The sequence below is a fragment of the Schistosoma mansoni genome, chromosome 4 (genome assembly GCF_000237925.1).
Source record: "Schistosoma mansoni strain Puerto Rico chromosome 4, complete genome".
Lineage (NCBI taxonomy): Eukaryota > Metazoa > Platyhelminthes > Trematoda > Strigeidida > Schistosomatidae > Schistosoma > Schistosoma mansoni.
The window spans coordinates 26,708,033-26,728,489 of NC_031498.1; the positions used below are offsets into that span (position 1 = coordinate 26,708,033).

Sequence of the window (20,457 nt, forward strand, 5' to 3'; positions counted from 1 at the left end):
ATATGCTCACTAGTGACTGACTTCAAGAGATATTTTCTTGAGTTATGGTGGGAAGCAGTGACCAGTGGAGTTCTACCAAGTTTGTTGTAGAGATATAAACTCACTGAAGACAATTAGTGAGCGGTTCCTCAAAATCGTGGATTGGTTGAAGTTAGACATTAACACAGTTGAACACCGGCCAGCTCAATGGTCTATCGGTTAAGTGCTCTTGTGCGAGACTGGTAGGTCCTGGATTCGAATCTCGCGAGTGCTGGATCATGGATGCGTACTGCTGAGGAGCCCCACAATAGGACAAAACGGCCGTGCAGTGCTTCCAGGTTTTCCATGATGGTCTAGCTTCAATTGACTCATGATCTCAACTCTATAAAAATGTGAAAAAGCATTGATTCATGATAACATAATGATACTAGAACTAGTAAGATTTTAGTTAGCTTCGAGTATATTAATGGAAATTATTATTATATAAAAGTAATACTAATGAAAGGCAGAATATGACGCTCAACAAAGTGAATATTGGATACTTAAACTCACCTGATTACTTCGATTCAAACACGTTAGCTAATATGAAATGAAGATGTTATCACAGCTCATTAAAAAATATGTTCATTGAGGTTGTACTCTTAACTGTATTTTCTCTACCTTCGTCAGAATCGAAGTCTGCATAATACTAATAATAGTTAACACTAATAATAACAATATTGATAATGGAGCGTTAGAAGTCTGTCTCATCTCAGTTCATAACTATATTAAACTCAAACTGATCTTCATACACATAAACTGCCTTTCCAAACAATGAAAAGAAAAGATCTTCATCACTATAAAATTACCAAACATCAGCGATCTATGGAATCGTCCAGATCAAGAATAAGAAAATAAATCACTGATAATTTGAATAGACAGTTTTATTATTATTACCTAGGTCTAGATTAAATTGTTGTTTTATTCAACCTCTGTTTAATCGTTCATGTGTATGTGTTAGTGAGTACACCACAATTTTCCGAAAAATAAAAGCTGTTATTAACTGTCTTACTATGATATCATCACAGTTTTAAGATAACGAACTGATCTTAGCTAGACCAACATTAAAACCTATTTCATCCTAGTATGACATTCCTCAGTAATATACATCCAAAATCTCACCACGAGGTGATTGAACCCAAGGCATTCAGTTTCGAACGAAACAGCTGTTTAGTGCTTCCAGGTTTTTAGCGGTGACCTAATTAAGATCAGTTCATGATTGAAACACAATGGAAAATAATCAGAATGGGAATTTGTGGAAATTTTAGTAACTTTTAATAGTCTAATTCATGAGTCAATGGAAATTGTTTGAAAATCTTTATCACATTAAAACACTAATGTGTGTTCATATATCCTATAATCTCCATAAAACTCTGTACTGATGTAGTGTGGATTACTTATATTCACCTAAGTAGTATATGAGGATGGTCAGGCATAGAATGTGTTTCAGTAGAAGATCGATAAGGAAAGAACGGGAACGAAACGCAATTGGTATGAAAATGCACGAACAATAATAATCGGAGACGATGGACAGATATTTGCAGAAGGAACAGTCAATATTGAGACAATGGATTAATGAGATGGTGGAGAAGATTTGTAGCTCAGGTGGGTGATTTTGAAGAAGAAGACTTCAACCCGAAGTTTGTGCTGATGATGTCGTTCAGAAGGACGATGAAAGCTCCACGACCAAACCATCCAGCTCAGAGAACAAACCCACATCAAACAATGGATTAATAGTTTACAAATTAACTGTGTACGGTATGGATGTCAGATTTTAATGAGATATTCTGTAATTTCATGTCAAATACATTCGGTTGTCCCTACTAATGTTCTTATTCACTATACTAATATTATTTTTTTCATAAGAACATCATTCGAATATTGATTATCGTCTATTGATTTATTTACTTGTTATTGGCTAGTTTATTTGAGTTAGATATTGATTGATTGAAGGATTTCTCTGGTCAATTATACAACTATATTGATTATTGATAATGATAATAATAATAATAATACATTAAAGTAAACGGTTTACCACATAAAAACAATGTTTTATAACTGAACTTAACAATAAATACATGAGTTAAACATCCCTACTTCATATGTATATGTATGTTTTAGATCGGTTACATCTAATGTGGGTGTGCATTTTCTAACCTAATATAAAAGAAAGTAGGGGTGGAGATGAAATGAAATATCAAAAGTTTTTTTTTAATTATAGGTTTGTATAATGATACGCCTATCTATTGTATTTACAAAGGTATATGATAAGACTGATTATTACGATAAATATTTATTGATAGACAGAAAGAGTAAACATAGGTATATCTATGAATGTTTGTAGGCTGACAAACATGTAACACTTTTACCTATGTAGTAGAGATAGTAAATGTATATATTCATTGTAAATGATAGAATTGGATAGTCTATAGAAATGTGCGTGTCTCATCGAAACATGTTTTCTTTCTTTTCTTTTCTTTTTTTTCATAAAAGAAAACAGTATGGGTTGGGGGACAAGAATTGTGTAATCAAATCAAGTTAAAACCACTTGTTATGGTGAATTGAAGTGTTTATTTGTACTTCTTAAATCTTTAATCTTGAAATAAACTTTAATCTGACAATACTACTGGATATTTACATGAAATTTATTCATCTGTACGGTTACAGAACTGTTATATCTAGAGCTTTGATTCTTGCTATGCCGCCTACTATTAGATTACTTGAACGATCGAACCCGTAAAGTCGCAAGAGAGAAGACAGAAGACTAGTAAGTAGGAATTTTATTCCCAAAACAGTGTCATATGTAGTACAAAAATCTGATGTATTTATAGATTTTGGCATAAAGTAAATCATCATTTCGGACAGCCAATAGGCACATAGTGGGTTCCTCTTATTCATCCAATGGAGAAGCTACACGTCGACAATCTAGAATGTTCCGCTAGCGGTGATTGGATGAAATGTCTTCGGTTCTTTCTGGGCTTGCTCAGGCTTCCTTAAGTTTACCAACGAGCCATCTTTACAAGAACATTTCTACATTATTTATGATGTAAGTTTTTGATGAAAACCCTAACCAGAAGCCGATAATTTTAACTGTAAATACTTAAGCTTAACCTGGAGTGATGTGGGAACTGTGAAAAATCTGTTTGGTTCTTTTTAAGACTTTGAGGAGACGCATAATCTCTATCCATTTGAGTGGACTTATCTTTACTTTCTCGATTTACAATAATAGTAATCTTCAGTAGTCATTAATAGATTCACCCTCATATGTAAAATCTGTTCATAATTCATAGTGTTGTTGTTTTCTTTTCTATAAACTATGCATTTATAGAAACCCTTTGTAACTAATTGAAATCTGTCTGGAAACTTATTCTTATACCATGTGACCATTTCAAAAATACACAGCCATTTTAATTATAGTGAGATTTAAGGAGTTTGTAGAGTTTTCATGGTTAACGAATCGATCGAAGTCAGGCCACCATTTGAAACCAAAGTGTTCTAGATGACTGTTTCATCCTATTATGAGATTGGTCAACAATGCTAGTCCACGATGCAACATCTGGAAATTAAACATAGGACCATCGGTATCGTAAGCAAATTCTTAAACTTCAGATCACTGAAAGAGGTTCGTGATTTAAACTGTGACAATTCTGCAACTTCCAAAAATCTGCATGTACTAATAATAATTACTTCCTAAATAGTGACTAGTTTCAAGTTGAAACTCCTTGAGTTCTAATGAGAAGTCATGATCACTAGGGTTCAGTCTTGTCAGGTGAGACAGTTATACACCCCAGATAGTGGATGTGGGTTGAGTAATATCATGGGCTGATTGAAGTTAAACATTCGCAATATTGGTTCCCGGCTCAAAGGTTTAGGCATTAAGGGTCCTTGCCCGAGACCGAAGACTCTAGGCTCTGCTCCCAGATGCGGGGTCATGGGTGCTCACAGATGAAGAGTCTCCTACCAACACGAAACACACACTCAGTTCATCCGGATTCTAACTGGTGGTCTAACTATAAAATCACTTCTTGATTTATTTTATCAATTCCTAGTTACGGTTACCAGATTGCTTTTGAATTAATTCAGTTCCTCAATACAAATATGCTGTGTCTTTATTAAGTCATTGGTTAATTTCTTCTCTTTTTAATCTTTTTCACTCTGATTTATACACATACGAAATTAGGTTTATCACGTTCCTAGTAAACAATACACCTTCAAGCTTGACCTGTCAACGGTCAAAAAGTTACACTTATATGAAATAAATAATTTTTATAGAGTAATATGTCATTTGCTTAGATTTTATGTGATTTAAAGTTGAATTTCACCATGAACTGATATCGTTTGGAGAAAAAAAATTTAGAACTGAGGCCAAGAAGTCTAAGAATTCTGAGTATCGCTGATTGAGGGTAGATATTACAGAAAGAGAGAGAGCTGTCATCGAAATCAAAGCCGTAAAGTTGACCATGTGGGGAGGAAAAAAAAGACAGTGAATGATAATTTTATTATGACACACGGACTATGTGAAGCTGGTAATTCTGACTTACAATGTTAGACGTCAAACATGAATTTCCTTGGGTTTTATACTTACATAGAGTGACATAAATGAGAATTTTTAAAGCATCTCAAACTATGACGATTCTTCTGAATTCAACTGGTTGTCAATTGCTCTCCAGATGATCACATACTAAGATGTCAACTAATGTACCCTTTGGAAAATTTCAAGAGAAATGTAGAAAATTATTGATTATAGTTCCCTTATCCTGACCAGGGATATCCACTATTTGTTACCAATTTTATCAAATTTCCCAAGACCTTCTAAAACCTGGAATCAACACATAATCTAATAAGTACTGTTGATCGAAAATGTTTGGGAAATATTCCATTTCTTAACATGAACTGAAATGAATCATTCTGAAAACATTTCCAATACGTCCAGACATAAATAGTGGACTAAACTGCATAATTAAAATCGACTGGATCAACTGGTTATTAACAAGCTCACTATGAAAAGATCAAGCTTAATTGCATGACATTAGATTAATTAAGTAAATCATCTGTGAAGTATAGATCTATATCACGAACTTATTTTTTGCTACTGTGATATTATCAGGATGCTTGTAAATCGAAATAGCTGGGATGAAGTTTGAAACTTCCACCAAATGACAGCATAATAAAGGCATAATTTTGATCGTAATAAAAAAAAACTACAAATTAATGGCTATCGTTGTATTCAATTCAGACAATGTTATTCACAATTTTTGGTTATTCATTACTTTGAAGTTAGTTTCGCCTTTAAACATGGTTCAGTCTAATTGTTCAACATTTACTATGTATTTTCATAGTTGAAATCATGAGTCAATTGAAGATAGACCACTATGGAAAGCCTCGAAGCACTGGACGGTCATTTCGTCCTATTATGGGATTCCTCAGCAGTGCTCATCCACGATCCTGCCTCAAAAGATTCAAACCCAGGACCTACCAGTCTCGCGCCAGAGCACTTAGCCGATGAAGAATGTTTTTTTTAATTCATGTATGAATATAGAATAAGTAGCTGTTACTCTGTTATGAATAATTTAGATTACAATAGAAAACAATAACTGTTCACTTTGAATCATTTACATGTACTAGTGCAACACATGGATAATACGAGATTTGATGTTGACAAAACTGATATGATTTCTTCTGTATAGTAAGGTACATTCAGATTCTAAATAGAAAAAAATTTCCATGATCTATAGTGAAAAATAGCAAAGATTAAGGGTGGTAAAACATCAGTAATAAGATAAAGAGTTTACTTATTGATCCTCATAACGAAACAAATTACTATTCATAGCTTTAAACTGTCCGCTTTTCGAGTGACCTCTTATTTAAATACTGACACTTATTACGCGGCTAACTTTGTGGTGAAGCAATATTTGATGGGGTAAATTAATTTATTATGGGGTCTTTGTAAACTGTGAAAACTACATATTAAAAATATTTCTTTTGTATATCTTCCATTAGTTATCATTTACATTCTTCATGATTCTTCCAATTCGATTTTTATTACAATTCTTTTCGGGTTCCCTTCCCGTTCTTTTCATCTAAATCTTCTCAATCCTCTTTTGACATGTATCCCACTTCTGATTGGTGTTACATGCTGCTTATATCTGTTAATACAAGTAGAATACACCACAACTTCATGTGCTATTCCTTTTCCTTTTCACACTACAATATAGACTACTTAAAAATTAAAAGTAGTTAAAAATATATTTATTATATTGTGATTATGCTGTGAAATTCTATCGTTAAGAAAACGAACATTGAAGAGCAGGTACATCAAGAGAAAAGTCCCAAATAAGACAAAATGCGTGTCCTGGATACTACCATTAGTATAAATTCAACTTTACTAAAAAGAATTGTGACTAAATGGCAACATGAAGGCACATTTTCCAAGCTGTAGAGATCAGTTGAAGTCCCCAATACTAACGACAGGCAAATCCAATTCCAAGTAGTGTCATGCATTCAGAAAATCTTTTAATGTAACTATGTCACTCAACTTGTATAATTTATAGGGACGGTTACGCACCCTACGTGTGGTTGTTTGCTGATAATCAAACTACGTCGTCATAAATTGATTACAACTAGTAAAATGTTAGGTATTTCTCATGAGAGCTAGATTAAAATATTTCCAGAATTTATCGAAAACTCCGCCAGTAGCTCTTCTATAGTTACTGCAGGTCCCAAGTCGGGATGAAGGAGGAGGGTCGGGCATGGGGTTAGCGAGCCCATCCCGTAGAAAAGCTAACTCGCTAAAAAAACGCTAACCAGAAAAAATAATCCAAACCATTTAAACTCTGTCCTCCGAGTTGAAGGAAGAATTATCACGCCTCATGAAAAAGCCAACATTCTTCAGAAGTCACGAGGCCGATGCACCTTCTAACAACCAAAGCAACAATTTTATTGGTACATGGAATGTCCGGACAATGTGGGAGACCGAGAAGACCAGTCAAATAGCAATGGAAATGAGGAGATACAAATTGGCAATACTTGGAATCAGCGAAATCCATTGAACCCAAGCTTGATAGGAAATATTACATTCAGGAAAAATACTGCTCTACTCTGATCACGAAGAGGGTAATGCTCCACAGACTCAGGGAGTTGCTCTTATGCTGTCTATAGAAGCACGAAATGCACGTGTACGTTGGGAATATCATGCATTCAGGATAATCAAAGCATCATTCAGAACAAAGAAGGAGGAGATCACAATGAATGTTATCCAATGATATGCACCCACCATTGATAGCAACGACGATGATAAAGATCAGTTCTACTCAAGGGCTGCAACCAATCATAGCCAAGTGCCCAAGAATGGACATCACCTACCTAATGGGAGACACAAACACTAAAGTCGGTATGGGAAACACAGGATATGAAGACATAATTGGACGACATGGACTAGGAGAGAGAAATGAAAATGGCGAAAGATTTGCAAATCTATGTGCATTCAACAAGTAGGTTATAGGCGGCACAATATTTCCACACAAACGCAAACACAAAGCTACATGGATCTCACCGGATCACACCACAGAGAACCAGATAGACCACATCTGTATCAACAAAAGATTCCGAAGGACAATGGAAGATGTGAGAACCAGGAGAGGAGCTGATGTAGCTCTAGATCACAACCTGGTTGTGGCCAAGATGAAACTGAAGCTAAAGAATCACTGAGCAACTTGGGGAACAGCATTACAAAGGTTCAATACAGCCTTCCTTCGAGATACTGACAAGCTCCATGAATTCAAGATAACTCTCAACAACAGGTTCCAAGCTCTACAGGATCTACTGAAAGGACAAGAAACTACTTTGGAGGACAACTGGAAAGGGATAAAAGAAGCACTAACTTCAACGTATCAGGAGGTTCTTGATCCTAAGAAGCATCATAATAAGGAATGGATCTCTATGGGAACCCTGGACAAAATTCAAGAAAGGAAGAACAAGAAACTAGCAATTAACAACAGCCGAACACGAGCAGAGAAAGTCAAAGCACAAGCAGAGTACACAGAAGCAAACAAGGAAGTAAGAAAAGCATTAAAGCCAACAAGCAGAAATACATGGAAGGACTAGCAACGATTGCGGTAAAAGCTGCAAGGGAAGGGAATATGAAACAACTATATAATACAACGAAGAAACTAGCAGGTAAATGTAGTAAACCAGAGAGACCAGTCAAGGACAAAGAAGGGAAGATAATCACGAAAATTCAAGAACAGAGGAAAAGACGAGTAGAATACTTCGACGAACTGTTGGATGGACCAGCCCCATTGAATCCACCGGACATCGAAGCAGCACACACTGACCTTCCTATAGATGTCACTCCACCAACGATCGAAGAAGTCAAGATGACCATCAAACAAATCAAGAGTGGGAAAGCGGCAGGACCTGACAATATACCAGCTGAAGCGCTCAAGTCAGACATTGAAGTAACTGCAAACATGCTTCACCTTCTATTCAAGAAGATTTGGGAGGAAGAACAAGTGCCAATGGACTGGAAAGAAGGATATCTCATCAAGATACCAAAGAAAGGAGATCTGAGCAAATGCGAGAATTGCAGAGGCATCATACTGCTGCCAGTACCAGGAAAAGTTTTCAACAGAGTGTTGCTCAACCGGATGAAAGACACAGTAGACTCCTGACTTCGAGATCAACAGGCTGGATTCCGTAAGGATCGATCGTGCACAGACCAGATTGCAACACTACGGATCATCTTTGAACAATCAGGTGAGTGAAACTCATCACTATACATCAACTTCATTGACTATGGGAAGGCGTTTGACAGCGTGGACAGGAGAACATTATGGAAACTTCTTCGAAACTATGGAGTTCCTGAAAAGATTGTCAACATTATCCAGAACTCATACGACGGGCTACAGTGCAAAGTGGTGCATAGAGGACAGCTGACAGATGCATTTCCAGTAAGGACCGGAGTCAGACAAGTCTGTCTACTCTCCCCATTCCTCTTTCGTCTGGTGATTGACTGGATTATGAAGCCTTCGACACCTGAGGGGAAACATGGAATACAATGGACATCTCAGAATCAATTAGACGATTTGAACTTCTCAGATGACCTAGCCCTCCTCCCTCATACACACGAACAAATACAGAAGAAGACAGCAAATGTGGCAGTAGTCTCTGCATCAATAGGCATCAACATGCACAAAGGAAAAAGCAAGATTCTAAAATTCAACACGGAGAACACCAACCCAATCACACTTGATGGCGAAACTCTGAAAGATGTGGAAACATTCACGTATCTGGGAAGCATCGTTGATAAACAAGGAGGATCGGATGCAGATGTAAAGGTGAAGAATGGCAAAGCAAGAACCGCATTTCTACAATTGAGGAACATATGGAACTCAAAACAACTATCAACTAATTTCAAAGTGAGAATCTTCAATACGAACGTCAAGAAAGTACAAGTATTTATAAACAGTTGTTTACTCAAAATACTCAACATCCACTGACCTGATACTATCAGCAACAGCGTTTTATGGGAGAGAACAAACCAGCTTCGAGCTAAAGAGGAAATTAGGAGATGTTGGAAGTGGATCTGACATACGTTTAGGAAATCACCGAACGGCATCACGAGGTAAGCCCCAAATTGGAATGCTGAAGGGAAACGGAAAAGCGGAAGGCCAAAGAACACATTACGCCAGGAAATAGAAGGAGATATGAAGAGAATGAATGTTAACTGGAAAGAACAGGAAAGCATTTGGTAGGACAGGGTTGGATGTAGAATGCTGGTGTGCTGCCTATGCTCCTCGACGAGGGGTAATAGGCGTAAGTAAGAATTTATCGAAAACCTATGTGGAAGACAAGTTTTGTAAAATAACTGAGATAATTTGCTATTGTAAATGATACTCCCATATTAATTTATTACTTGGATAAAAGTTTTAATGAAATACCTACATTTTCGTTTTCTGTAGGTACAAGATGTAGAAAATTTATATAATCCTGTGAAATAAAAAACTGTCCTAAAAGATTTGCCTAACTATCTAACTACTAACAAAATATAAGTAGTTCAAAATTTTCTAAAAATATAATGATTTCCTATCTCCTGAGAACTACTTTAAATTTGTGACTGTTATTGGATCTTGATAACTGTAATATGTTCAACCTAACGAATAATATTAGTGATGACCCATTATAGATTAGACTGTAGTGTCTACGGAATCACAATACAGAACAAGTTACTTAGGGTAAACACTTGATATTGCCATATTTACTATCAATTAATCTTTTAAAAAGACTTCGAACGTAAGGACTTATAGTCTATCTAAATGTTGTTGAGAACCGGAATATTCCACGAAGAAACCCGGTGGTGACTTAAAAACGCTGGAAATCATCTTAGAGTATTTTTAGCAAGGTTGTTTTCTACGGAGTGAGGTTGCTAACTTCATGCCCAAACCTCTCCCTTTATTTGTGCTTGGGACCGGCAATAACTTTAGAAGGGCTACAAGCGGATTTTAATTATATGTAATTGGGGTTAAATTTTATCATTTAATCACCAATTAGTGACCCATCACTAAAAACTTTAAAACTCTTGGTTTTATTTCTTATTATTCATAAATAAACATGATTGATGACGATAATCAGTTATGTAAGTCCCAAAGCACAGCCGGTCATCATATAAATAGAAGCGAATAAAGTGTTCTCCAAATTCTCAATGAAAGCTAGATCACCATGGAAAATCTGAAGGCACTGGATGACCGTTACATTCAAGTATAAGACTCATTAGCAGTGCTCATTCACGATCCCACCTCGTGAGATTCGGGATGCGCGCTGCTGAAGAGTCCCACAGTATGACGAAACAGCCATCTAGTGTTTTCAGGTTTCCCATGGTAATCTAGCTCTAATTGAATCATAAATTCAACTATTAAATAAGTTTTTGTTTCTTTTTTAAGAATCTTTAAAAAAAGTATCCAGGTAAAAAGGAATCAGTAATGATTATAAAAGATCAACATTTAAGGTTTCAGAAGTATAACTATGCCATATTTATTTATCTAAATAATTAGTTTATATTAACTTTCATCAGGTTTTTAAATGGTGGCCTCATTAATGAAAAATAAAACCAGAATACTTTATATTGTCTCATTATTATTTTAAATAAATAAGCAATATCTATATCTACATATTTGTAGTAATGATAAGGGTTGACAACTAACTTTTATTAATTTTTTTTGTTTTTGGTGGTGTGACAGATTAAATAGTTCAATATTCAATTTAATTTGATCAAAATGAAATAATTACTAATTTACTTAATTACGCCTGTTACCTCTCGTGGAGGAGCATAAGCCGTCCACCAGCATTCTCTATCCAACTCTGTCCTGGGCAATCCTTTCTAGTTCTTTCAACTTAACATTCATCCTTTTCATATCCGCTTCTATTTCCCGGCGTAATAATCATTTATATTTGAGAATGAATCTTACGACTACTGATGTAGTGTCGTACTTCGCTAATCGTTCGCCTCAATAACCGTTATAGCGGTGAATAAAATCAGAAAGCAAAGAGAAGCGGCAACTACAGTTTTATTGACAAATGACGCAGGTCAGAAAGTTATAAGCACATGAGTAAATATCAGCGAGTGAAACAAAAATGACACGCATTGGAGGTGGCGGGTAAGCCAACTCACTTTAATCAAGCGTTAATCAATATTTATAGTCAGACAAGGATAAGTTATAGACATGCGATGAATAGGATAAGAAGTGTACACACAACCACGCTCATATAAAAAATAGTCGGGATTAATAAGTGAATAATTAACAAGATGAAAGCATGACCATGATGGACAGATCAATTGACTTGTACAGAAGTATATGAGCTTAACATATCAACCGTTACTACACTTATTATATATGATACTACTCATATATTATACTATTTAAAATAGTCTGGTTGTGGTGTTTGTGTGTGTGTTAATGATGTCGACAGATATAAGTAACATGTATCAGTAATCGAAAGTGAAATGTCTGATGGCAGAAGGTTAAGAAGATTGAAGGAAAGTGAATGAGAACAGAGAATGATTAGTGTGAAAAAGAAAGAACAATGAAGTTTGAGACAATTGGTTGACTAGATTCACTTAGTATTGTTTTGTAAATCTTCCCATTGATGTTTAGGACTGCAATTGATCAGTCTCTTATTGGCATATGTGCATTCTGTGCGTATTGTCTCAATATAGCCCTAATTCACAATCATTATAAGCGAAGATGGATAGTGGCTAGCGGTGGGACTCGTCAGCTGGATGCACCTGCATCTCAGAGTTGATGTTCACTCTAGGACTCGAACCCAGTACCTTTCGCTTCAAACGCCATCACATTATCCACTCAGCTACTGAGTCCTGATAGCCACTTGCTTGTGCAATGGGGTGAAGTTTAAATTCACTTAGTATTGTTTGTTTGAATCTTTCCATTGACTGTTTGCAAATGAAGTATTTACTGTATGGTTCTCAGATATGACTAAGACATTCCGTAAATTTGTGTTTAAATACATTTGGTTGTCCTCACTTGTGTTCTCGTTCATTACATGATTATTATACTAATAATTATTGTATGTTTGATAATGATGAATTATGAGAGGTAACTACTAGAGTACCTGTGAAAAGGGGCTACTAGAGAAATTAAACTATGTTGTCCACGAAACAAATATCCTCAATGTCAGTGACTGGTGAGACCTAATTATCATGAATTGACTGAAATTACAAATATATATAATTGGATGCTGACTAAATGGTCTGAACGGTATGTGGTTACTGTGAGACATAGATTTCTTGGATCTACTCTATAGGTGGCGTTATGATAGAAGGTTCTGAGTTCAATCCTTGGGATTGGGGTTGTGGATCTACACTTTTGAGGAGTACAGATGGAATACTAATAAATAGATAAATATTTGATTGTGTTATGTTAGATAGACCAGTTGATCACGGTAAATCCAAATATAATAACCGATTAAAATGAGTGAAAATAAGTGAGTTTTTTTCATTAATCATAATTAAACAAAAAATTTTTTTTCCCTACAGGATTTTGTGTAAATTGTAGAATTCCCATAATTTAAATTGTCAACTGATCTTAGCTGGATCACCATTAAAAAGCATGAGGTAATAGACAACTTCATCATCCTAGTATGGAAATTCTCGTTAGTGTCAACCCACTACTCCATCACATAGAATGGACGTCAGGACCTTCATGAGCGGACGCTTATTGTGCAGACTATCTACTCTGCATCCTATGGTGTACATAACTAACTTCAATCAATTCTTCATATTGCGGGACCATCTTTCGTTGTCTTTGGTGGATAACTGTCTTACATTCGATATAGTTGGATTTCACTGGTCACAGTTTTTTTAAAGCAGGCCATTAGTGAGCACATAATTATCATTAGCATAGATGAGTGTGGAGATTGTTGAATTTTCATCGGCCGGCCACGAGAAGGCGGTGAGTGTTGTTCACGAAAGTGAGGGGACGAAAAGCGAATGTCCGGTGCTTTAACCGGGTTGGTGGACACGGAAAGTCCATCTAAGGGAATTGGAAAACCCTGATTCCAAACCAATGGTGCACATGGGCTAGCTTCAGTATCCTGAGGGAACAAATGGCGTATGAACCAGAGACGATGATTCAATTGCTGTCACCATCTTGAAACACCGATTTTGGTGGCTTGGATACGTTCTACGAATGTCGTCCCAGAGAATTCCACGTCGTGCATTATTTGCCGACTCTGGAACTGGTTGGAAAAAGGTGGTCAGTGTATGACATGGTGTCGTGGTATGAAAGAAAGCTGCAAAGGGCTAGCTTCTGTTGGTCCTTCACGACTCCCTGGCTGGGGCCCGAGAGATGGTGCCCCTTTGTACAAATATTTATGTTTAAATAAATAAATAAAATTGATTCACTCAGTCTTAAGTCAGAAAATCTACGTGTGAGAAGTTGTGTTGATCATAGATTGAGATTAGATAAATATTTGTTGGAATTTACTACTTCATATTAATGAGATCATAAATACTTTCAATATATGATGTTTCATATTCATCATATCGGAAGTTTTATCGTTTCATTTCTAATATTATCACTTTTACTCACTATTTCATGTTGACACCCACTCATACAGTGATCAGTACCTATGCTTGACTCATTGATTTGAACAAATTGTGTTTTGATGGGTGTAAATACAAATAATAATGATTAGTTGGTGAGAGGTAGAGAACAGGAAAATCCTGGATTTAGTTTTCGTGTTATTTGGATCTCATCAGCAATGACCATCTGTAGTGTTGAGCAAACTGGTTCCTACTAATGAATCCGATTGTTTGTCATTCAGCTTCACTACTCGATATAATCAAAATCATTTATTTGACCTCATTACGTAGGTATAAAAAACACGGTTGTCTGGATATATCTTACTTCTTGGACTGATTTCAACCAGACAACCATGAAAACCAGATAGTACTGAATAACTGTTTAGTTTTGGCATTGAACTCTTCAGAAGTGTGAACGCATAACCTTATCAAGGATTGTTTATAGAAACTTCAGAATTTTAAGCAAAAAATGTAATTTTTATCTACGTAACTCTTGTTTGTATTTTGTGATTGCTTAATTTATAAATCTTGTGCTTGTGTAACTAGTATAGTATCCGCGGGCCTACTGCTTATATTTAACAATGGAAGACGACTATAATTCCCATGACACAAAATAAAAACACTGGAAACTGGTGAAAATAAAGATCGGTTAACTATCCAAAACACTTGCCTAAAACGCCATCAAAACAAACCATCCTTCAATCAATATGTACTTGTATATATACTGATTTTTATAAATACTCAATAAGACTACATATGGGGGAAAAGTACATAGTTACTGCAAAAACAAACTGAATGTTGTTCACCAGAATTGGTGTTTACCCAATGGATCCCTCATAATGACAATAGACAAAACGTATAGTAGAAGCTCAGGTATAAATAAGATTTACCTAGAATATTTTGGCTGACTTAATTATTACTTAATAAAAATAATCCTAAGTTTTGTTAGGTAGTTGATAGGAAACCCTGAAACTAAATTTCATGCTAGTTGGTAGTCGTCACTAAGACTTATCTATATGCTTCTATCCCAGATCTCTTCTTACGGAGTTCGAAACTAAATCACAGTTTCACAATTAAATAATATTATAACTGAGCTATTTGATCAGCTACGGACCACCTATCAGTCTAAGGTATTTACAATTAATTGATCAATGAATAACGACGAATGTAATGCTTACCGAGTCCTTATTCTTCATTGAATTCTATAGTTAATTTAAATTGTGATCACTAGTTCAGATGACTCAACATCTCATGCAACATGTCATCGTCCTGCTATTAAATGCCAACATGAAACTTAGGTCTAGGTTCTCTTTTTGACTGCCTCTAGCCACATAATATCAGGACGTAAATACGTACAATATCGAGTCATTTCAAAGTGGTTTGGTTTCAACTCTATTAGTGGAATTCTATCAGCACTAAGAGTCAGACAAATAATGACAGAAGGAAATAAGAAGTGGCGACTACAGTGTGTTAGCGGATAGCACAGGTCATAAGGCTACAAACACATCAAGTGAACTTGAATTAGAGAGGCCAATATGTATATGCGAGCAAATGCATAAGTGAATTTATAGTCAAATCGAACAAGACACAGCAAGGCAAAGCAAAGGCTAATAATAGGATTTGAGTACAATATACATGGGGAAGAGGATGAATCATCGAGTGATATTTAGAAGATCAACACTTTAGCTAGTGTCTGTCATGTGATCTAGTGATGGTACAGTAACAATAAATAGACGAATTGCTACCGTTTTAACAACATTGTCTATTAAGTAAGTTAATAAAAGGTCTTAGCCATAATTAACCATCATCGAAATTGATTGTAGGATACTAAGCAGAGATGGATAATGGCTAGCAGTGGAATCCAGTTTGACGCGCGTTTCGTCCTATTTGGGACTCGTCAGCTGGATGTACCTGTATCTCAGAGTTGATGTTCACTCTGAGACTCGAACCCAGTACCGTTCGCTTCAAACGCTATCGCGTTATCCACTCGGCCACTGAGTCCATCTCTGCTTACCATGCTTGTGAATTAAGGCTATATCGAGGCAATACACACAGTATGCACATATGCTAATTAGAGACTGACCAGTTGCAGTCCTAACAAATCGATGGGAAGATTCAAACAAACAATACTGAATGATTGTAGGATAGTTGCTATGCTACTGTAATTTTAGATCTTTAAATTATAAATTAGTAAATTTGGCATATCAGAAGGAAATTTATTCTATTGATTGATCTATATCAGTCACCTTATCTAATATATATATATATATAATAAGGTCAAAACTTAAGAAGTAAATATACATATACAAGTCAAAATAAACAAGAACTTACTTACTTACTTACTTACACCTGTTACCCCTCGTTGAGGAGCATAGGTCACTCACCAGTATTCTGCATTCAACCTTGTCCTGGGCAATCCTTTCCTGTTCTTTCCAATTAACATTCATCCTTTTCATATCTGCTTCAATCTCCCGGCGTAATGTGTTCTTTGGCATTCCTCTTTCCCGCTAAAATAAACAATAAGCAAACATATTAATTTATTTAAATACAGTAAAAATGAATAGCTATAAACAGTATGTTATTATTTAGTGTAAAAACCAAGATTCTTTGGAAGTCACAAGGTCAATATCCCTTCTGATAACCAAAGCAACAATTAACATCAGTAGATAGAATATTTGTATAATATAGGAGACCAGAAGGACCATTCAGTTGGCTGTAAAAATGGTAAGATAAAATCAGGTGGTGCTTAGAATAAGTTAAACTCATTGGACACAAGTTAGCCAGAAAAGATTATCTTCAAGAGGGAAGATATTGTACCCTCGTTATGAAGGATGGGAAAAATACGTCTTTTTTTAACCAGGCTAAAGTATTTCATTATAAATATCTTTACCAGGGCAAAATTAGGTTTCCCATAGTCTATCTGTAATATAAGACAAGTTGGGAAAACTTGATTACAATGACCAATGTGAAATAAGCTTTGATATTTTCTAAATTATTTTAAACACTTTTGAAATATCACTTCATATCCACTGTCAATCAAGTACTTGATTATCACAAGCGTAAAAATTTTGTTTCATTCCAGTTGATATACTGTATGTTTTCTACGGGATGAGGTCGCTAACCTCATGCACAACCCTCCTCCTTTATCCGGGCTTGGGACCGGCAGTAGCCCCCGGAGGAGCTACAGGCGGAGTTAAATGCTTCATGGTAGTCATTTTCAAGTACTCATCTTCAGGAATGAAAGCTTTCTGTCAGTTCAACTGTTAGACCCATTTTCTTTATAGATCATATATTAGACGAGTTAATTTCAATGAAGTCATCTCTCATTTATCCAAGCGGTACACTAAGAAGAAAATGTACCAAGAGCTATAGTTTTTGCATTTGAGTAGTCAGTATTGCAATCGATTTTAAGCTGTTTATAAAAAGGAGTAATTGGACACATAAGCATAAGTAGCCTAAATATTTGATCAGGCAGCCAAATAACATAAATAATAAATTGCCAAGGCTAATTAATTCAATATAGATATGCCAGTTCGATAGTTCCTGTGAAGGTACATACGTAGGTTGTTCATCAACAATACTTCTACGTCACATCTCAATACATTGTCCAGCATCATTAAACAAAAAAACTTTGTCGTTTACGTCTTTTAACATGTAATATGCATCAGGATCAGAATATTCAGTTTTATAACCATCTTTTAATATTATTTACAAGATCTACCCAAAAATTTCACTTTCCATGAAATATCGGAAACCTATGATATCTCGCGAGGCGGGATCGTGGATGCGCACTGCTGAGGATTCCTACAATAGGACGAAACGGCCGTCCAGTGTTTCCAGGTTTTCCATGGTGGTCTAGCTTCAAATGACCCATGGTCTCATCTATAAAATTACAAAAATCTCCACAAAACCCCCTCGTGATAACCTATGATAGTGTTTAAACATCACAATAAGTTTAAACTACTGTCTTAGTTAATCATTATTATTTTTCTTTTCTGGTTAGCGTTTTTTCAGAGAGTTAGTTTTTTACGATATGGGTTTGCTAACCCCATCCCCGTTCCTCCTCCTTTATCCGGGCTTGGGACCGACAGTAGCATCAGAGGGGCTTCAGTAAGAGTTTGACTTAGTATAGAATACGCATTGAAGTTTTTTAAATTTGTAGTTTCATCTATTTCTATATAGTTACAAACAATTGTCCAATTAATACATCATAATATTGTACATATTTATTAAACTTTTTGAATATAGTTTTACATTTTACATATTTACTGAGTTCTTGAGTGTGGTAAATCCAAGATCAGAATTTTCAATACAAATGCCAAGACAGTCCTATTGTATGGGGCGGAAACTTGGAGAACTGCAAAAGCCATCATCCAGAAGATACAGGTGTTTATTAACAATTGTCTACGCAAAATACTTTGGATCCGTTGGCCAGACACTATCAGCAACAAGCTACTATTGGAGAGAACAAACCAGATTTCAGCGGAGGAAGAAATCAGGAAGAAGCGCTGGAAGTGGATAGGACACACATTGAGGAAATCACCAAACTGCGTGACAAGACAAGCCCTCACTTGGAATTCTCAAGGCCAAAGGAAAAGAGGATGACCAAAGAACACATTGTGCCGAGAAATGGAGACAGATATGAAAAGAATGAACAAAAGTTGGATAGAACTAGGAAGGGTGAGGACAGAGTGGGCTGGAGAATGCTGGTCGACGGCCTACGCTCGATTGGGGGTGACAGGTGTAAGTAAGTAAGTAAGTAAGTGAGTGTGGTAAATAGAATGAACAAAATGTTTAATATTACAATTCTTAACTCTAAAATCTTGCCCCTATCCATTCTAAAATTTTCTCTTATTTATACCACCTGATGATTACTGTATTCAACAGTTAAAATATCCATGGTAGTCTCCATAAGTCAGAATCTTCAGTTGTTTCATCGTTTCGTGTTTTGCTTGAACCGTGCACACACATCACTTACTCAAACCCATTGCATCAGTGATCATCCGCTGAGTGAATCTTCCATTAGAAAGAACGATTAAACTACATAACTCAGATACCTTCATTAACAATAAGGCTTGATGGCTGTCCTCATATTGTATCATCCATTCATCATTCCAAGTTATCATTGAAATGCTTGATCCAATAGGAAAGAGCTATTTGATTTCCATGGACAATTCTCAGCATTTCATAGATTTTCTGAAAGATTTTGTCAAAATTCACCAGAAAAATTAGTATCACAGTTAGTGTATTTATTTGACAGATCATGCATATTGCTCAGATGACAAAAATATCTTACCATTTGTTTTCATAGTTGAAAGCGTGAGTCAATCATATGCTCACTAGTGACTGACTTCGAGAAGTACATCCAGGAGTTCTAGTGAGAAGCAGTGACCAGTGGAGTTCAAACCACATCTGTCGTGAGATATCAACTCACTGAAGACAATTGGTGAACGGTTGCTCAACTTCGTGGATCAGTTGAAATTAGACATTAACACCGTTGGATGCCGGCCAACTCAGTGGTCTAGTGGTTAAGCGCTTTCGCGCAAGACTGGTAGCTCCTAGGTTCGAATCTCGTGATGCGGGATCGTGCTTATGCACTGCTTAGGAGTCCCACAATAAGACGAAACGGCCGTCCAGTGCTTCCAGGTTTTCCATAGTGGTCTAGCTTCAATTGACCCACTCTTTCAACTATGAAAATACTAAATCTCCACAAAACCCCTTCTGATTACCATTTGTTACTTATTACGAGAAGTTTCATTTACTCAGCTATTAGATAACATGACATAAAATGGTCATCCAAGCTTTGAAAATTACGAATGGGCTCTTTATAAATCAAATTGATTAGAAATACTTTTGCGGTTACAAATCTGGAGAATATTTCTAGTTTGTCAAATATTTTGTCTTAATTTATTCATTTACAGATTGAAGAATAGCCATAAATATTTAGAAAGTAACACTTTTTACCGTGACAATAGATCATATAAACCAAAGGTATATGATAAAGTATTGAAGTTATTTGGGATTTTTAGCGTACAAGCGTACTGGCTTGAGATAGAAATATACACTTCAGTCCTGTAGTTAACCCCTCACCCTAAACCCACCTTCGGGGATGTACACGTTTTTTTCATTATTCCCTTTTGATGAAGTGTGTATAAGATATAATGCTTAGTATGACTCTTTCCTGTTAGTCTTTCTTTAGCAAGCTATTTATAAACGAGATAGGCACACCTACCTCATACCCAACTCTGCTTCATCCGGGCTCTGAACCGACTATAATTCTAGAAGGGATCTGGGGGAATTCGGAGGTCTATAGGTCATACTTTATGAAAATCATCAAACTGCAT

The 20,457-nt window shown here is 35.9% G+C and overlaps 2 non-coding genes across 2 annotated transcripts; both read right to left on the reverse strand.

Annotated features, from left to right (window-relative positions):
* Window positions 1–12,317: 12,317 nt before the first annotated feature.
* Smp_tRNA_00955_Pseudo_TTG.1.1 lies at window positions 12,318–12,384 on the reverse strand. The gene has a single exon. It is a non-coding gene (tRNA).
* Window positions 12,385–16,043: 3,659 nt separating this feature from the next.
* Window positions 16,044–16,110, reverse strand: Smp_tRNA_00532_Gln_TTG.1.1. The gene has a single exon. It is a non-coding gene (tRNA).
* Window positions 16,111–20,457: the final 4,347 nt, after the last annotated feature.